General features: G+C 41.3%; 1 long non-coding RNA gene across 1 annotated transcript in view; it reads left to right on the top strand.

Moving 5' to 3' along the window:
- LOC120871117 overlaps positions 1-19,644 on the top strand; it is a 108,165-nt gene that overhangs the window by 5,958 nt on the left and 82,563 nt on the right. Inside the window, exon 3 of the long non-coding RNA XR_005722959.1 lies at positions 16,444-16,452. This is a non-coding gene — a long non-coding RNA (uncharacterized LOC120871117). The remainder of the gene's footprint in view (positions 1-16,443; positions 16,453-19,644) is intronic.

The raw sequence follows: 19,644 nt of genomic DNA, 5'->3' as shown, positions 1-19,644 counted from the left end.
TTTCACTCTCCTCTTTCACTTTCATCAAGAGGCTTTTTAGTTCCTCTTCACTTTCTGCCATAAGGGTGGTGTCATCTGCATATCTGAGGTGATTGATATTTCTCCCAGCAATCTTGATTCCAGCTTCTGCTTCCTCCAGCCCAGCGTTTCTCATGATGTACTCTGCATATAAGTTAAATAAGCAGGGTGACAATATACAGCCTTGATGTACTCCTTTTCCTATTTGGAACCAGTCTGTTGTTCCATGTCCAGTTCTAACTATTGCTTCCTGACCTGCATATAGGTTTCTCAAGAGGCAGGTCAGGTGGTCGGGTGTTCCCATCTCTTTCAGAACTTTCCACAGTTTATTGTGATCCACACAGTCAAAGGCTTTGGCATAGTCAAGAAAGCAGAAATAGATGTTTTTCTGGAACTCTCTTTTTTTTTTGATGATCCAGCGGATGTTGGCAATTTGATCTCTGATTCTTCTGTCTTTTCTAAAACCAGCTTGAACATCTGGAAGTCCCCCCGTCCCAACCTATAGCTTACTGATTAGTTTTATCAGCCTATTTCTTCTTAACCAATTTAATGGCAACAGCCTTAATTTTTCCTTTTTCCAAGTTGGTAATTCTTTTTTTCTTAATATTTATTTATTGAGCTGCACTGGATCTTAGTTGCAGCACACGGGCTCTTCACTGCCATGTGTAGATTTCTCTGGCTGTGGTCTGCGAGCTCTAGAGTGCTCAGGTTCAGTAGTTGCAGCACATGGGCTAAATTGTCCTGGGGCGTGTGGGATCTTAGTTCCCTGACCACGGATGGAATTGAGTCCCCTCCGTTGGAAGATGGATTCTTAACCACTGGACCACCAGGGAAGTCCCTGGTGATTCTTTCAATAGGTGACACTGATTGGCAATGAATATTAGTGGTAAGAGTCATGTTTTTAAAATTCATAAAGGTGCCGATAGGAGTTGGAGAAGATTAATGAAAAGTTAAGGCTGTTGTCATTAAATTGATTAAGAAAAAACAGGCTGATAAAACTAATCAGTAAGCTATAGGTTGGGACGGAGGAGCCTGGTGGGCTGCCATCTATAGGGTCGCACAGAGTCGGACACGACTGAAGTGACTTAGCAGCAGCAGCAGCAGCATAGGTTGTGGTAGTGATTCAAATCATGTTATTTTTCATAATCATGTTAATTGTATTAATATAATAGTTGGGATAATAATTTTAACATTGGAGAAGTTTAAGAATTTGTAGGTGATCAATGCTATAGGTATTCAATACTGTTACTAATAGGGATAATCCAAGAGCAGCTTTGTAGGCTGTGAATACTGGTAAGAGGAGCCTTCTAGTAAGCTCTCTTTCTTCCTTGTAGAGCCTTCCCTCTCTATGAGGGGCACAGCTGGATAGCTGACTGGCTCACTAGCTCTCCTCCTAGTAGAGATGGGAAGTCCCAAAAGCAGATTCTGAGAAGGAGTTAGCACCAGGATGTTTATTAAAGAATGCCTTTGGAATCAACATGTATATATAAGGGAAGAGTGGGAAAGCAGGCAGTAAAGAATCTGCCTGCAATGCAGGAGCCTCAGGAGATGTGGGTTCAGCCTCTGGGTTAGGAAGATCCCCTGGAGGAGGGCATGGCTACCCACTCCAGTATTCTTGCTTGGAGAATCCCATGGACAGAGGAGCCTAGAGGGTTACAGTCCATAGAGTGGCAAAGAGAGTAAATTAGCACACACGCACTCAGGAAGCAGGGATGGCTGGGGGAAGTGAGACACAGTGAGGCTCAGCAACAACCGGAGCCAACTCTGCAGGTAGCTCTCAAGCTAGAATGACCCTCCAAGTCGTCCTAAACTTGGGTAGGATGGCTCTGAGCCTTCATAACCCTGTATCAGTCAGTCATTGGATGTAGGCTTCCCCAGCAAGGTGTGTCCTTGAGCAAGGGAGCTCTCTGTAGCCGAGGCATTTCCTAAAGGGACTGACAACTGAAGGTCATCTGCTAACAGCACTCCCAGCAGCTAGGGCAGCAAGTCCTTCAGTGAAGAGACATATGGATAGTGATTCACAGTGTCCAACACTGTAGGAGGCAGGGCAAATGAAACAATGAAAGGAAATAAGCCAATAAAGAGTGTGTTATTAAGCAGGTTACCACTATGGGCAATCAGATTATCCCACCTGGGATAGCATGGGAGCTGGAGTATTTATCCATCAACTAGCATCAGTCAGTGGTTGATCACTAATCTCCAGAGCGTTCATTCTCTGGCATTTCCCCGGCACAGGCTCACTGAGCCCCAGTTACCAGAGAAAGCCATTCAGCAGAGACACAGTGCAGCTCTTGGGAGTCTTGGGCTGAACTTAATAGATAATTGCATTGAAACAGGTAACAGTAGGCTTCATTCGCAATTAACATGCATCAGGAACATTTGGATTTAGCCTTGTGTGGAGAGTAGGAGGAAATTCCCAGGGCTTCATCAGAGAAGCAACCTGTAATTTCTCCTTGGCTCTCCAAGACTATAGCATTCAGATGTAATTCTATTTCTAAAATGTTTTCCCTGCCAGGAGAAAGAATTTAGGACAGACACTGAGCATCATTTGTGACTGAAAAGGTTGAGAGTCCCTAGAACAGGTTACCAAAAGAAATGTGAGTTTCTATGAAGTTTCAAAACTACCCCCTCCTGGATATTTTATTCATTCAACAAATTGGGTGCCTACTGTATGCTAGGGGATTCTCTGGTGGCTCAGTGGTTAAGAATATGCCTGTCATGCAGGAGATGTTGGCTGGGAAGATCCCACGGAGAAGGAAATGGCAACTCACTCCAGTATTCTTGCCTGGAAAATTCCATGGGCAGAGGAGCCTGGTGGGTTACAGTCCATGGAGTCTCAAAAAAGTCAGACATGACTTAGTGACTAAACAACAACTGTGTGCTAAACATTATAGAAATTTCTGGAAACACAGTGGCAAGAAAACCAAATGCTATTCCTGCTCTCCTGAAACTTAAATTCTAGTGAGGAGGTCAGACACTAAAATGATGCCCCCCGAATTTACATCTGAGAAATAGACTAATATGGAACCATTTAACAAAAAGACCTGACTCATAGCAGATGTGGCGGTAAAAAAGTTGGGAAGGCTTCCCTGAATGAGGAACACTAAACTGAGATATGAAGGGTGAGTAAGTGTTAACTTGTGGGAAAAGCATTGCCTCCAGAAGGAATAGTATGTGCAAAACCTTTGAAGTTCTGAAGGAGCTTGGGTAAACAGAAGTCTGAAAAAAAATGCAGTAGATTTGGAATATAGAAAATAAAGGAAAAAGAGTAGCTTAAGATATATTTTAGTTTCAAAGTTTATATAGTCTCCCCCCTCATTTTAAAATTAATACTCAGAAAAATAAAAGCCAGAAAAGTGGGAGAAAAAGTAAACACGATCACAGAAAATTCAACTGCGTAAATATGTCAGGAATTTTAGAATCATAGACCTTTTAGAGGTCAACTGGGCCAGGAAACTGAAGCTCAGAGACGGCAAGTGACCTGCTATAGTCACACAGCTAATTAGTGGTAGGTGTCTTACCAGGAGTGTTTTCTATTTGAATAGTTAATATTTAATTAAATGTATCAGAAAAAAATATAACTGGTATATCAAACTTCTGATCTCATGGATGGCAATGCTTTGAATAAGGTTATGTGGGGGAAAAGTGAGGTGGATTAAAGTAAACAAAAGCTTAATAAGTAATTGTACAGTTGATACACAAATATGAAAACCCACCAATGTGTTAAGCAAATGGTTGACAGACAGGAATGTGTGATCCGCACTATGCTGACTGGCATTCCTTATGCCCATAGTAGTTTAGGGTGAATTACTAGGGACAAGAGATTTTCTCGCTAATCTCAAAAAGTCCCTTTTGGACTTTGATTTCAAAGTTGTCAGGGCCCTTTTCAGCTTGTTTCTTTCTCTGTTTTTCCTCTCCATGAAAACATCCCTTTGGTTCATCTCTCTTCAAACTATGGGGGTGGAGTTGGGGAGGGAGAAAGTAAAAGGTTACTGACTTCATGTAATCCTAAAAGTAACAACCATGAATATAACTTGGCAAATGAGAGATTTGTGAAGGGGGCTATCAGCACTATTCAGAGATTGGACAGTTAATGAATGTGAACTCTGAAAGCAGATTAAGGCACTTTGGCAGATAAACCCCTTAGCAGGAAGATTGTACTTATTAAGAAGCCCATAATTCACTTGGCTCCCTTTTCTCCAGGTTGGTTCTGTAGCAAAGCTGGCTGCCCCGCCTCATGAGCTCTTGGGACAAGCTAGAGGATGGTGTGCAAGGCAGGCACAGGGAGAGTACTTGCTGGTCGGTAGGCACAAGTTTCTCCTGGAAAGATTTCCTTCTGCAAGCTGGTGTAGTCAGGGCTAATTTATCCATTGCCACAGTAGATGAAGTGCCTAGAGTCCACAAAAATGTTTCAATTTCTTCTAAAATCAGAAGAAAAATATGAATATAATTCAGCCTGGATTATATTTGTCTTTATGACAACACAGTCATAAAATACAATTTTAAATATATATGTCTTTATGGTGGAAGGAAGTGGAAGTGCCATAAAAGTTGTAATGTGGCCCTGGGTATGGTGGAAATCTTTGTTTTTCTCTGTCCATCCTTTACTGCCTCTCCTGGTTATGGAAACTCAGTTTTACTTTGGGGAACCACCCTTCCTATACCCTCAGTCCTGTGAGATTTAGATGGGTTGTTTTGTTTTTTTGTCACTTCTGGCTTCAGAAATGGCCACATGACTGAGGCCCAGTCAATCAGAGGTCCATATCTCTTGTCCTCTCTGATTGGTTCAGGATGAGTCAGTGACCCAAGTGGTGCCAATTAGGGCCTACCAAAATCAGTTCTGAAACTTTTCATGAAATTGTGGGAAGTGAGAAATAGGATGTAAGTAGGCGATGCATGCCACCATCTTTACCACTAGATGGGAAGCATTTGAGAAATAGGCGCTAAGCAGAATAGTTTGAGTTTCCATCAGTAAGAGTTTGGAGACTTTAACTTCAGAGCTGGATCACCTCCCTCTGCCGAGCTGTCTCTGGGGAGCATCTGATTGGTCCATCCTCAGTCAGGTGCCCACCTCTCATCCAATTAGCTGTAGCTAAGGGGTGAGTGACAGAGTAAAGATACACAAAGATGATTGTCAAGACTCAGAACTGGACTTCCCTGGTGGTCCAGTGGTTAAGAATCCACCTACCAATGCAGAAGATTCAGGCTGGATCCCGGGTCGGAGAACTCGGACCCTACGTGTCCAGGGCAACTAAGCGGCAACTAAGACTTGATGCAGCCAAGTACATAGTTTTTTTTTAGTTAAAAAAAAAAAAAAGACTCTGCATGGGAGTCTTGGGCTGGGCAGAATATGTCACATCTAGATTATTTGCTAGGTTTTTTTCAGTTTGGGAAGCTGTGGAGTGTTAGGTGACATGGCTTGGCTTCTGATTTTGAGTGGGAGATGTCAAGAAGCTTTGATCTAATTCAGAATTTCTCAAACTGTGTTCTGGGATACTAGTGTCGGTGGGGATATTTGAATGGATTTTGTGTCAAGTATATTTGGGAAATGGCAGCCTAAATAGCATCACACAGATTTCTTTCCTGCACAACTTCTTGGATCTTTAATATGTTCAAGTACATTATGAATCTCCATTATGAGGAAGCAATAGAAGGCCTAGTATTTCTCAAACTTGTATGACCACCAAACTAGGGATTTTAAGGAATTCCCTGCTTTGGAAGAAACCACCATTAATACATCTACATCAAGGAATACAGTTTAAGAAATGCCGGTCAAGCTAATTTACCTTGAAAGCATTATATGCTATCAAAGAAAAACATTTAAAATTCCAAAACCTTTAAAAATGTCCTTTTTCCTAAGGATGCACCCAGAATTTGACAATTCAGTTTTTCCTTCTGAGATGTAAAACCTTGTACCAGCTCCATCAATATTAATAATAAAATGCAACATTTATCTAATGCTTATTCTAAGTCCTAGGAAACCGTGCTGAGGAGTTTTAAGCTCTTTTAATCCTTCTAGAAATAAGCAGGTAGATATTATGATTAGCCCCAGTTTATAGATGAGAAAAGTGAGGCACAGAAAAAGAAAGTAAATTGAATGTGATGGAGGTAAAATCTGAATCTAGGTAGTCCAACTCCAGAGTCCTGCACCCAACTCCATTCTGATGCTAAAATAATTTTCCTATTACATTAAGTGAGTCTCTTATTGTATCTCAGTTTCTTAATCTGTAAATTGAGGGGATCAGACTAGAAGCTTTTAAAGCAATCTGGCTTTATCTAGAATTTCCATGATTTCATGACTCGATATCTAATCCCACCTTAAGGAAAGTGGCCCTTGATAAAATGTTTTCCTTGCTGTAAAATGAAGTGATTAAAGACCTGGAAAAGAGTGGAGGTGGAAATGGGAAACTTCAGACAACTACTTAGAAACGAGCGGCCGCCCTGATTGAAGTTCTCACCACTGCAAAATGACATGCTGGTGAGCTAAGGGAACCTGTGAAATGAGGTCTCTGGAGGAGTCTATTGATTGCCAGTCTGAATTTAGCTGAGATATCAGATGCCCAGACAGATATCAATGGCTGCTCCAGAAGCACCGGCTTCTTTGCTGGCATGTGGCAGAAGGGTGTTTGGGCTATTCTCAGCAGTTTACTGGTTTCTCATCCATCAACCCAAGGCAGGCAGACAGGCAGGCCTTGGGTCATCTCACATTCTTCTGGTCCTGCATTGCTCTCATGGGACTGGTGTCAAGTGCCAGAACTGACGCTTCCATAAAAAGCAAGACCAGGGTGGAAGAGGCATGTTAAGGAATCACTTGATGGTACTGTGTGTCTCTGGAACTCTTTATACCTTCCATCCGATGAAGTCCTTCAAATGACCTTGAGAGACGGGTATTATATATGGAGCACATATTATATTCCAGGCATGTAGATGAATTCTTTAAATACATTATTTCATTCAATTGTTTCATTGAGGTCCATATACCTAGAGTGACCTTATATTCTAGTTTATGTTGGATAGTCCTGATTCACACCTGCTATTCTGGCCTTATCTTTAATAACAGTCATTTCACCCTGAAAAGAATGCTATTTTGCACAGTAAAGTATACAGTCACCTTAGGTATGGTCAGACAGTCTGGGTTAAATTCTAATACTATTCTTAAGAGCTATGTACTCTGCGTCTCAACTTCTTCACATAAAGTGAGGTTGATAGCAGAAGTATCTCTCACTATCTAAACTATTTTCATACAAATTGAAGAACTAAATAGATAAATATAGCAAAAGATATAATTCATAGGATTGTGTGTGAATATACACAGATACACACACACATCCCCTCCCAAGCTCTCTCTGAGGTAGACTGTCATATTTCAGATTAAAAAAGATGGCCATCTCCCTCCACTCAGTGGTTAAATTTTTTTTCCTGGTTAATAATGTAAAAAAGAGGCCATTTCATTCCCTGGATTGTGGAAGAGGTCCTAGAGAAATTGCCCTTGCATTGACCTGAAAGGAGGTACCGGGAGGGTGTTTTCTGGGGTCCTGAAGCACTGTCTCATTTTGTAACCAGAAGGATACATTTTGAGCTACTCGGGTGCATTTTGTGGTAGACAGATAGTTTGTGTTCAATGAGTATCATGGCCCTGCAAATGAAAAATGAGCTGAAATATTAATAGGTCTTAACTGCTCTGTGTGACTTGGAGTTGAAAAGTCATAGAAAGTCTTTGAGATAGTATTGTTCTGTGCTAGAACAGAAATGAGAGGAAAGAAAGAAGCCGTGGTCTAGGGAGAGTGTCTGTTCTAATAGAGCAAGGTTTTATATGAGGGCAAGGAGTACATGTTCCCTGTACTTTGTGCCCTTTAGTATTAACAATAAGCCACTTGGATCCATGATAGAGGAAATGATGAAGTGGGAATGGTTTAGTATTAGCACCTTCTTCACAACTTTCATATCATACCCACAACTTGAGTTTAAGAGCATATCCTCATGTCTTAGAAACTACTGTCTGGACCTGCCTTCTATAGCTCTGTATTCTGTGAGAGAGCCTGAATATTTAGGAATACTTTCAGCTTCAAGTAAGAATCATCTGTAATCGCTTATAACAAGAAGGCAGGAGGTCCGTGGATACTGGTGTTGGTTCATTGAGTGGCTTGGGAATGTCAGGGCTAGTGTGTCTGTTCTTTCATCAGGCTTCCTTTCATGCTTGTTATCTTAAGATCATGTGATAGCTGCTTCAGTTTCAGACATCTTATGGATGTTCAGGATAGAAAGAGGACAGCCAGGGAAAAAGACAAAGGCACCAAACCAGTTGCTTTGTCTCCTCTTACCAGAAAAGAAAATGCTTTTTCAGGACTGCCTCCTCAGTAGATTTTGCTTATGTTTGGTGGCTGTACCTGGGCCACATGACCACCTTAGCTGCAAGAGAGGCTGGGAAGAGCACTCAAAATCCATTTCTTGGAATTAGCACTTTACTTATCCAAATAAAATTTGATTTTGTTATCAAGAGAGAAGGGATATATTAATAGATATTGCCAAGGCAGTTAGCAGTGTCTTCCACTATGTTTTTTCTTTACAATCTGATAGTATTCTGGAGAAATAGATTTCTATTATTGTTTTTAATATCTTAAGAGCCTTGAACTATGTTTATAGGTTCTTAGAATATGTTTCAATGACAGAAAGAGGCTCACAAACTTAGATAACAAACTTAGGGTTGCAAGGGGGAAGGATGGGCAAAGTGATAGTTAGGGAGTTTGGGATGGACATGTACACACTGCTGTATTCAAAATAGATAACCAAAAAGGACCTACTGTATAGTACATGGAACTCTGCTCAGTGTTATGTGGCAGCCTGGATGGGAGGGGAGCTTGAGAGAGAATGGATACATGTATGACTGAGTCCCTTCACTGTTCATCTGGAACTGTCACAACATTGTTAATCAACTCTACTCCAATACAAAATAAAAAGATTTTTTTTTTTAAAGAAAATGTTTAAATGAATAAGTGACTGAGTGTATTTCTTCTGAATTATAAAATAGGCCAACCAGTCTCATTTTCTGTTAATATATTTTGCTTTGAGGCTAGTATTTTTCTAAAAACACACCTTAATTTGAAGATGTGGTTCTAATAATGAGTATTTCAGCTAACAGCAGGTCATCGAGGGCAGATCTCATTTTCACTGGAATATGCATTATCCCTAGGTTGAACCTTTGGTTACGTTTCGGTTTTGAGAGGAGAGTCCTAACCTATCAGCCCTGCAATGAGTTTTTGATAGTGATAATCAATAAGTAGAAGTTTTAAACACTTGCTGCCTGCTAGGTTCTCTATTAGGACTTTAAACTATCAATTCATTTGACCCTTATGATGAATCTATAAGGAAGATACTATTATCATTCCTATTTTATAGAGATGGAAATTAAGATCCAGAGGGACTTAGCAGCCCACCTAAGTTCACACATATTGTAAGCAGAGGAGCTTGCATTCAATCCTAGATGGCCTGGTTCCAGATCACATGTTCACATCCCTCTGACAAATAATGGCTACCCTTGATTGAGAGTCTACAGAACTGGCACTCATCATGTAACACAGATTTACATAAGCATGTTACGTACATTTTTTTATTTGATTTTCACAACAACCCTATCAGATAATTACAAAAGCAAAGAAGCAAAAACACAGAGAGGTTAAGTGATTCGACCCTGGATTACAGAGTTTATGTAGGGTGAATTCTGGCTTATCTGGGCTCTAACCTGAGGATCTTTCCTTGTGTTATTCTGTATCTCTTGAGATCTGTTCTTTTAAAACCCCTCATTTAGAGATAAGTTAAAAGACATGGGATGAAGAGATGCTCATTGAGGATGATTAGTCATTAGGAGATCTGTGAGGTAAGGGTTATTATCTTGGTTTTATGTATATTGGTTATGATACATGCAAAACCACTGTAACTCCCACCTACAGTAACTTAAACTAGAAGCTTATTTATCTCATAAAACTGGCAGAGTTTGCTGATTTGAAACTCGCTTGCATTTATGAATTCAAGGCAGGTGTTCTACTTCTTGGGATTTCTTAGCCAGCAGAAAGAAAGAAAGGAATGTGGAGGTAAAACAGCTTGCTTTTAGGTGAACAATATAGCAGTTAAATATACTAGGCAGTTTCTCTTACTTACATTTCATTGGTCAGAATATGGTCATGTGGCACCTAGCTGCAAGGCAGGCTCAGAAATGTCTACAAAGGTGGTCACATGCTCTGGGGAAGGAAGGAGGAATAATGGATATTGGGAGCTGATCAGCAGTCTGTGCCATAATCACATTGGGGAAATGGAGGCTCAGAAGAGTAAATACATGCCCAATGCCGCGATATATTTAGTTCCAAAGCTGGAGCATGCACATTTTGAGGAGGACCAGATGTGGGAGAAGCATCAGGATGTGGGGAAATAGCTTGGCAGGCCAGAGAGTGGTACAGAGAAAACACACTGCAAAGCCCCGAGTGACAGAAACAGGTCACAGGGCAAGAGTCAGGTACCTGCAAGAGGCAATCTCAGAGGTCAGTAGAGCAGATAGCTAGGTGCTCATGAGTGCATGCATATGAGTAGATGTTGTGATTTGAAGCAATGACAACACAGGGCTTAAGGATTGCATAACCTAGGGAATACCATTTCTAAACAGAACAGGGGAAGTGCAGCACCTGGAGTAACAAAGCGTGCTGGATTTACCAAAGAGGGCTTTCTCTCATTGCCCTGTCCCAGACTGGGTTCCTTGGGGAGACTGACTTTGAGATGGGAATTGGGATGCAGGACACTTATTAGGAAGAAACTTTAGGATAAATACTTATGGGAAGAAGGGAAGGATGCGGGATTGAAGAGGGGAAATTGAGCTGTAATGTAGTCTTAGCGGAAACCTCATTCAGCCTTAGGGGGAGTTCTGAACATGGGTTGATCTTCCAAACTTGTGTCCGAAGTTGTCTCAACAAGAAGGCTGAGCCGGCATATCTCCTGTTCATTAGTAACTGGGTGCAGGCTGCCCAGGGAAGGGGGAATGAATGGATGAAGTAGTCCCCTTCAGCTGAGGCAGTCCCTGCAAGGGCTAACTGCAAAGGGTCTTTAAAAAGTACTTCAGTAGTTGAGATAATGCATCTTTCATTTCTGAAGAGGGATCTTGGCAGCACCTCACAGCATCCACCACTCCCCTCAGTAAACACACTGCTTACTATTCATCTGGGATTCCCTGGTGGCTCAGATGGTAAAGAATCTGCCTGCAATGCATTAACAGGTTCAGTCCCTGGGTCGGGAAGATCCCCTAGAGAAGGGCATGGCAACCTACTCCAGTATTCTTGCTTGGAGAATCCCATGGGCAGAGGAGCCTGGTGGGCTACAGTCCACGGGGTTGCAAAGAGTCAGACACAACTGAGTGACTGACACTATTCCTCTACCATAGATTTTGTGTCTTGAAGACTTTGGGCTCTCCAAGAGCTCCCTTTTTCAAATCTCAAATATCCTTGGATTGATGGGGCATCTTGAGCTTAGATTTCATTATCAGTTAATTAACAGTTGGTTGAAATATCAATTAGCCCTTCCTGAGAGTCTCTTGCTGACATCACAGAACACTAATGGGACGTATGATGTCAAGACTGAATGGGACAAGTGACAGGAGATCTGCCACAAAGGAGAAGGCGATGCCAAGAGAGAGGCAAAGTCCAATTCTGCTTTTCTTTACCTTGCTCAAGGGAGTTTCTTCTTGGGGGAGGTGGGGAATGGGGCACTGGAAGATCCTGCAGTCACATTTTGCCAACCTCAGAATTCTACCTGGGGCCAGTGCTGCCTCAGACATTCCCTCTTCCTTTTGTTTGAATTTCTAATTTTCTGTTTACCAAGAGGGCTGCCTGTTCAGATGAATGAAAGATCACAGTTTGATCCAATGCAGATTTGATTTTTTTTTCTTCCTCCCTCAGCATAACAGCTCACACATCTGGGGTCTGCAGCTAAAAATCGATTTTTGAAGACTTCTCTATAGCAAAGAAATCAACTGAAAGAAATTTCCATCCTTCCCCCTTCCCCCGCCCCCCACCTCTCTATTCTGCTTTTTTTTTCTTTCCTCCCAATCCCCTGCTAGGAAAGTTTTGTGTGAGGCCATCTAACACACTTTGTCAGAAAGCTGCCTTGTTAAGGATGGGGGTCCTGCTGCGTGAACTGAGGAGGTAGTGAGATTTCCCTATGGTCTTGGCAATTAACTCAGCTTGAGGAAGAGGTAGAATCAAATAATTCCATCAGGAAGATGGAATCCTAAGGCAAAGTCACCTATCAAGGACAGGGTTATTGCTAAAATATCTTAATAGCAGCCACCAAGGAAAGGTCTCTGGAATGGGTAGCGTTAATTAGAGGGACAGGTCAGAGAGGGCCTGCAATGCAGGCCCTAAAAGATGTGTAAGAGAGGGTGCAGACTGCACTCTGTCACTCAATTGCTGTGCTATCTTGGGTAAGTTGGTTAGCCTCTCTGAGTCTCAGTTTACTTATCTGTGAAATGGGTGAAAAATCTCTACATTTTAGTGAGCTAAGGCAGTGGAGTAATTGGTAAAGAATACAGGTCAATGTAAATAAAAAGGACTTTTTAGAAAAAAACTGTGGTAAGAACTCTTAACACAAGAACTACTCTCCTAAATTTTTAAGTCTATACTGTGGTATTGTTAATTATAGGTGCAATCAGTTTGTACAGCAGATTTCTAGTACTTACTCATCGTGTGAAACTGAAACTTTATCCCTCACCTTCCCCTCCCCCAGCCACTGGCAGTCACTCTTCAACTCTCTGTTTCTATAAGTTTGACTATTTTTCAATACTTCATGTAAGTGAAAGCATGAAATAGTTCTGTGGCTTATTTCACCTAACCATTGTCCCCCAAATTCTTCCAAGTTCTTGACGGAATTTCCTTTTTCTAAAAGGCTGAATAATACTTCATTGTATGTATATAGCACATTTTCTTTATCCATAGCAAAATCAAACAAGCAAACAATTAACAAAACCAAAACCCAAACAAAAAAAAAAACACAAAAACCAAAAAATGCCGGGGGCCAGCGTGAGGAACTTCGCCCGTGGCAAAGGTCATGAGGAAGGAGGCTTGGCATAGGCAAAGGCGTGATCAAGCCTCAGAAACCCCCTGTTCCCGAGCATCTACCCCAAAACCAGAGTCTGTTTTATGCTCTCCCCCATAACCGTTTTTCTTGGAGAAGGAGTAAACGTGCAGCTCCAGGGCAATAAAAATTCTTGGGCGTGACAAGAGTGTTTCAGCTTACGGACTGCTCTGAAGGTTATCTAGCCCTCCTGTATAGGTTTGTCCGGCCACATGTGATTGTTTACAGCCTCCCAATCTGAGAGGCACGAGATGTTTTAGACTTACTAAAGGCAAATTCTTTGGGGGAATTGGAAATTATTAGTATAGTGGGTTGGTTAGCAATTATATTGGTGAAGGGCTTTTCATTTGTTGTGCCAATAATTGCTGCTAATTCCCTACCCTGGGTGTGACAAGGGTGTCTTAGGTCAAACCTCTCTGCTGACAGACTAGCTTGTGTGACAGGATTATCCATACAGGATTGTTTACTACCTGTCAACCATAAACAGCACAGAGAGTTTTGGAGTATTTTTAAAGTCTTAATTAGCATAGGGCTTTTCTCATTGTTGAGTCAATGATTGCCGCCAGGCCTCCATATCCTTAGGCACCTGGGAATATATTAATCAATGTATTTGGAATATAGAAAAGGAAATATAGTAGTTTTTAAGGTTAGCAATACTAGACTTTTTGAGTTAATGAATTTTCTCTTTTGTAATAGATCACTGTGCTTTGTTATAAATCACTGTGTCCTTGCTATGTAAAAATGTAACTTTACCACTATCTTAAGACTAAATAGATCTTAAGGGGAACATTGGTGAAAGGATTTTCATTTGTTGGGCTGATGTTTGCTGCTAAATCTCCATATTCCCTGCCCTTATAATGAATATAACTAACATATAGAAGAAATAAGTATTAACCTTTAAGCATATAGGAGAAATAAGTATTAACCTTTAAGATTAATCATGTTAACCTTGGGTTAAATAAATTCCTTTCTTGATTGTAACTCACTACACCCTCACCCTATAGGAATGCAACTTTATTTGGAGGGTGGTGCCTGGTTTAAGAAAAAACACTCTTGGAAAAAAATAAGTTTTTGGTTATCAGAAAGAAAGGATCATTAAATCCCTAAGACCTTTTTATGTGAAGCACCTGATTTTGATAAAAGTCAGGACTGCTGACCCCTGCGTGACTCTGTATTCATCCCTATGTGTAACAAAAGGTATATAAGCAAACTCAAAAATAAAGAAATCGGAGCAGTCTCTGGAAAGACTGATTCCCCCATGTTGTTTCTTTCTTGCTCCCTGTTTTTCTGGCTGAATTCCCATCTGGAGCATGGATGCTATTCTACGTAGCCCAAGTTATTCAGCCTCTTTTTCTCCACTAATCTTCCTACTACACTATCCGTTTCTAATCTCTCTATATATCTGTAATTAAATATGTATTTTTCCAAGGGCGCCGACTCCGTCCCCACCTTCGAATCACCCTGGATCCACTGGGGCTGGACCCCGGCAAAAAAAAATTACAAAAAAACAAACCCAACCCCTAAAACAACCTGATTGAAAAGATGGGCAATGAACCTGAGTAGACATCGCTCCAAAGAAGATATACAAATGGCCAACTAGTATATTAAAAGATTCTCAAATTCACTACTCATCAGGGGAATGCAAACCAAAACCACAGTGAGATATCACCTCATACCTGTCAGGATGGCCGTTATAATAAAGACCAAAAGAATAACACGTGTTGATGAGGATGTGCAGAAAAGGGGAACTCTTGTGCACTATTGCTGGTAGTGTACAATGGTGCAGCTGCTATGGAAAAACAGTATGATGGTTCCTCAAAAACTTAAAAACTGAACTACCAAATGATCCAGGAGTCCTAATTCTGGGGATAAGATGGGCTTAATGATAAAGTTCCTGAAACTGGAATGGAAAGTTCTCAGAATCTGAAATGGTTCTAATAACTGTTTTCTCCCTCCCTTTTTAACTCTTTGCCTCTATATTTTGGGACTGCTCTACTCTTCTTGCTATGGACTACCTCGTCTGTAACTCATAGTTTCTGTTCATCAAAATATCAGCTTGCAGAAGACTCTGAAGGCAGTTTCACCACTACCGTGCTTAATGAACTTTCAGCAGCCTTTCCCATGAACTGGTGCTGCCTTCTATTTCTTAGTTCAGGTTCCAGAGAGAGAGAATCTGATTGGTTTAGCTCACCTTTATGCACCAGCCCTCTGGATTGGCTGCCTTTAAGTCACATGATTAAACCTAAGGCAGTCAGCTGTCCCTGGAAGGGTAGACACACATCCTATCATGTAGAAGGTTAATTGTCTAAGACTCCCCAGGCACAAGGGACTAGAGCAGGGCACAGTTGCCTTCATAGGAATAGAGGTGCATATTTGTCCTTTGTTGTAAATAAATACTTTATGAAAAATCATAAATGGAATTGTTGGCTTAATTTCTCTTTCTGGTAATTTGTTGTTAGTGTATAGAAGTACAACAGATTTCATGTAAACCCATGGCTGATTCATGTCAATGTATGGCAAAAACCACTACAATATTGTAAAGTAATTAGCCTCTAATTAAAATAAATAAATTTTAAAAAAAGAAAAATCCTTAGGGACCAGGGCAGTGGAGTAGTGTGGAAAGAATTCTGATCTTGGAATTAGGAGATGGTTACAAGTCCTGGCTCCAGCCTATTTGATCTTAATCATGAATTCACTTTCCTAAGCCTTTATCTTTACATTCCTGTGAGGAGTTAAACTTGACCATAGTATCTGTGATATTCTCATTTGTGTTGCCCTTCTCCAGCCCCTACTTCTCAGAACCGCATGCTGCAAGTGACCAGATGGAGAAAATTTAGTCAAAAATAAGGAAAATGTAGCCAAACCAGCAGATTCACACAGCTAATCCAAACAATTAGGAAGTATGCCTGAAGCTAATTCAGTGTCTTATGAGGCTCTCAGGTTGGCTTTCTTTAGCTCTAACCTGATAAGATTGTTTGGAAGAAATAACTCATTTAGGTGGAATGCTTTCCTTGGAGGATAGAGGTTGGGGGGAAAGAAAGCGGTCAGTTATGGCAGATTGTATTTTCTAAGGATGACCACCACTGTATCACCAATCCTACATGTTTTACTAGCTGTCAAGAATCTATGTCATATGCATTGCAGGTGGATTCTTTACCGTCTGAGCTACCAGGGAAGCTCCATATATACACTACCATGTGTAAAACAGATAGCTAATGGGAAGCTGCTGGTTAACACAGGGAACTCAGCCTGGTGCTCTGTGATGACCTAGAGGAGTGGGATGGGGGTGGGGTGGGAGGGAGGCTCAAGAGGGAGAGGATATATGTATACTTATAGCTGATCCCTGTTGTAAACCACAGAAACTAACGCAACATTGTAAAGCAATTATGCCAATTAAAAAATCTATTTCCTCTTGAACTTGGGAGGACATTTGTGACTACATTGAGCAATAGAATATCAGTGGAAGGTGCTATATGACATCCCAGGCTAGTTCATAAAAATACTATGTACTTCCCTCTTGTTCTCTTAGAACATTCACTTTTAAGTCACCGACACCATGCTGTGAGGAAGCCCAGGCAGCCTGTGGAGAGGATCCAACCTCCACACTACGTGGTTTTGGCTGAGTTCCCAGCCTAAAACCAGCACCAATTTTTTGGCCATGTAAATAAGCCATCTCTAAAATGGATCTGCCAGGGACTTCCCTGGTGGTCCAGTGGCTAAGATGCTGCTTGGAGCAGAGAAGAGTCATCTCTGCCAAGCCCTTCCCAAATTGCAGATTTGTGAGAAAATTAAATGATTGTAGCTGTTTTCAGCCATTAAGTTTTGGGGTGTTTTTTTGGGGGGCAGCAATAGATAGGAGATATAGCATTGAATAAACATTCTCACGAAACTTCCTTGTTTTGTGTGTAAATAGGGAGTGAGAAGAGTTAAAGACCAAATAGAGAAGAGTTAAAAATGGACAAGGAGAGTTCATGGACTGCAGAGGGAAGGGTATACCCCAATCCTAAGAATGACCATTTAGTGGACATCTGCTATGTACCGGAATCTGAGCTAAGGGCTTAAAACCAATCACTTATCCCCCCCCCAAGAGGTGGGGGCTATTATTGTTATCATCTGACAGCTGAGGAAACTGATTCCCAGAGACTTAAGTCTCTCACCCAAGGTCACAAAACCAGTATGTTGTCGAGCTTGCACATAAACCCAGGTCTGCCTTTTTGACCACTGCATGATGCCAGCCTAAATTCTTTCTTGACCAGAGGCCTACTCTTAACATATGTATAAGCATTCAATCAGGAAATCTTTGAGTCCTCATTGTGATTCATTATGCATTTAATAGTTACTTCTAATACATATTTAGTGCTTGCCACATGTCAGGCACTATTTCACGTAATCTTCACAATTACCTTTATTTCTCAGACGAAGGACCTGAGGCTCTGAGACGTTAAACCACTAGCTCAAGGTCACATAGGTCGTAAAAGGCAAAGCTGAGTCTGACACCAGTTCCCTACCTGATAGACACTCCTGCATGTCCTAAATTTATGAGTAAAGATGAAAAGTAGAAGGAACAGACAGGGGGAGTGGGGAGGAGGTTAGAAATGGGACGGAAGGGGGAAAAAAACCTAAGGTTTTTTCCCAGAAGAGGGAAAGAGGGAGAGACATGGCAGGTAGATTTTGTTGATGCCAGAATTGGTCACTTCCAAACAAAGACATTTTCACTGGGGGAAGGGTGTACAAACTACCAAGCCCTTGTGATGAGGACACCAAGTCTGGGCCTGGGGGATGGGGCAGTGCTGCCTCCCACAGAGCTCTTCTTCCAGTTGTGTCTTAGAAATATACAGGGTGAAGCAGGGGGACGTATTGGAATGAAATACTGTATAATTCATTTGTCTTCTTTACTGAGGAAATCTCCCTATCATTTATCAGTGGGAAAGGTTTAAGTGAGTTTTGTAGTTCTTTTTATGTGCCCTTAAGAAGCAGGTTCTACTTTGCTACTGGGGGCTTTTTCATCATTCCCTGAACCACAGGTGGGGAGCATGCTTTAGAAAAAGGAGAGAAATTCTAAGAAAAACAAACAAGCAAGATTTTTCACAACCAAAACTTCTTTTCCCAAATGCAAAGAGAATGCAAAAATGTGACCAGAATGTGAATTTCTTTCTCTCTACCCAATATAGTGAGCATGAACACACACGCACACACACATATGGTCTACACATGTGTATAGCCACACACATAATCCTACATACATGACCACACACAAATACACATACATAGTCATGCACACGGACAGACAGACACACAATGAGGATTTGCTAAGCACTAGGTTCTTCAGGTATCTCTACTTCTAAAATTCTATCCAGGCCTTGGCACTGAGGCTAGTCTACTCATAGTCAAATTCTGTTTCTGCCTGTTTGTATTCTTGGTCAAGTCACTTAACCTCTCTGTACTTCAGTTTCCTCATATATAAGATGGCCATAATAATATGTCTATTTCATAGACTGGCTGTGAGGAGTGAGTGAGTTATTGCATATATGGTGCTTAAAAATGTGTCTGGTGCACACTGGCTCTCCATAAATGTTAGTGATGATTGCTGCTGCGAGCTGGGTAATTAGTGCTATGATTGTGATCACATGTCATCATCAAAACCTCCCTTTTGTTGAACCCTGGGTGTGCCAGGTGGAATACTTGAATTATCTCCTTTAATACTCAAAATAGCTGCATGAGGTAGGCACTATTATTTTTCCCCCAGAGGAAACTGAGGTTCAGTAACTTGCCAAAGGTCACCTATCTGGTAAATGGATAAACTGGGACATGAACCTAGGTCTGTTTTGTTTCAAGCCCTAGTTTTTTGCTATATACAACATATGATCTCAGCCATGGGGGTACTTAGTACAGGAAAATTCTCCTCTGTTAGGTTATAAATGCCCGAGGGACTGTGCCTGTCTTATTCATTGCTGTTTCTCAGCACATAGCATGGGACCCAACTCCAGGAAATTGACTTCCCTTTGAAAGAAAAATGAGTTCATTCACCTTACAGCACTGCAGAAATTAAATAGGATAATGTCTCCGAAAGAGCCTGGCACATATCAGGGCCTCAATAAATGGCAACATGAGGATTTTTGTTGGATTAAAGAATAAAAGGATGACTCGGAGCCCCCAATCTTCAGGAACTGGGAGAACAGCAATGCCTTCAGTGGAACAAGGCAGGCATATTAACTTGCTTTAAAGGAACACAACAAAGTTGGTTTGAGGTACATAGAACATGAGGTGCCAGCCACCTCCCGTGTCCATATGGAATGATCTAGCAGGTGGTTGGGAATTGAGATGAAACGGTCATGACAAAAATAGTGACTCTGCTTAGAGTCGATGGGAGAGCCTTGGATGGTATACAGCCCCTAAAATGGCCTCAGTGATATATAGTGTATATATGCCTTTGTGTAATCCCCTCCTTTTGAGTGTTGATGGGACTTTGACTTGATTCTAGTGCACAGAATTAAGAAAAAGTGCTGGGATGTTACT

Source organism: Oryx dammah, unplaced genomic scaffold (genome assembly GCF_014754425.2).
Source record: "Oryx dammah isolate SB20612 unplaced genomic scaffold, SCBI_Odam_1.1 HiC_scaffold_12, whole genome shotgun sequence".
Classification (NCBI taxonomy): domain Eukaryota; kingdom Metazoa; phylum Chordata; class Mammalia; order Artiodactyla; family Bovidae; genus Oryx; species Oryx dammah.
Note: the sequence above shows the minus strand (reverse complement) of the source record. Positions and strands in the feature narration are given on the sequence as shown.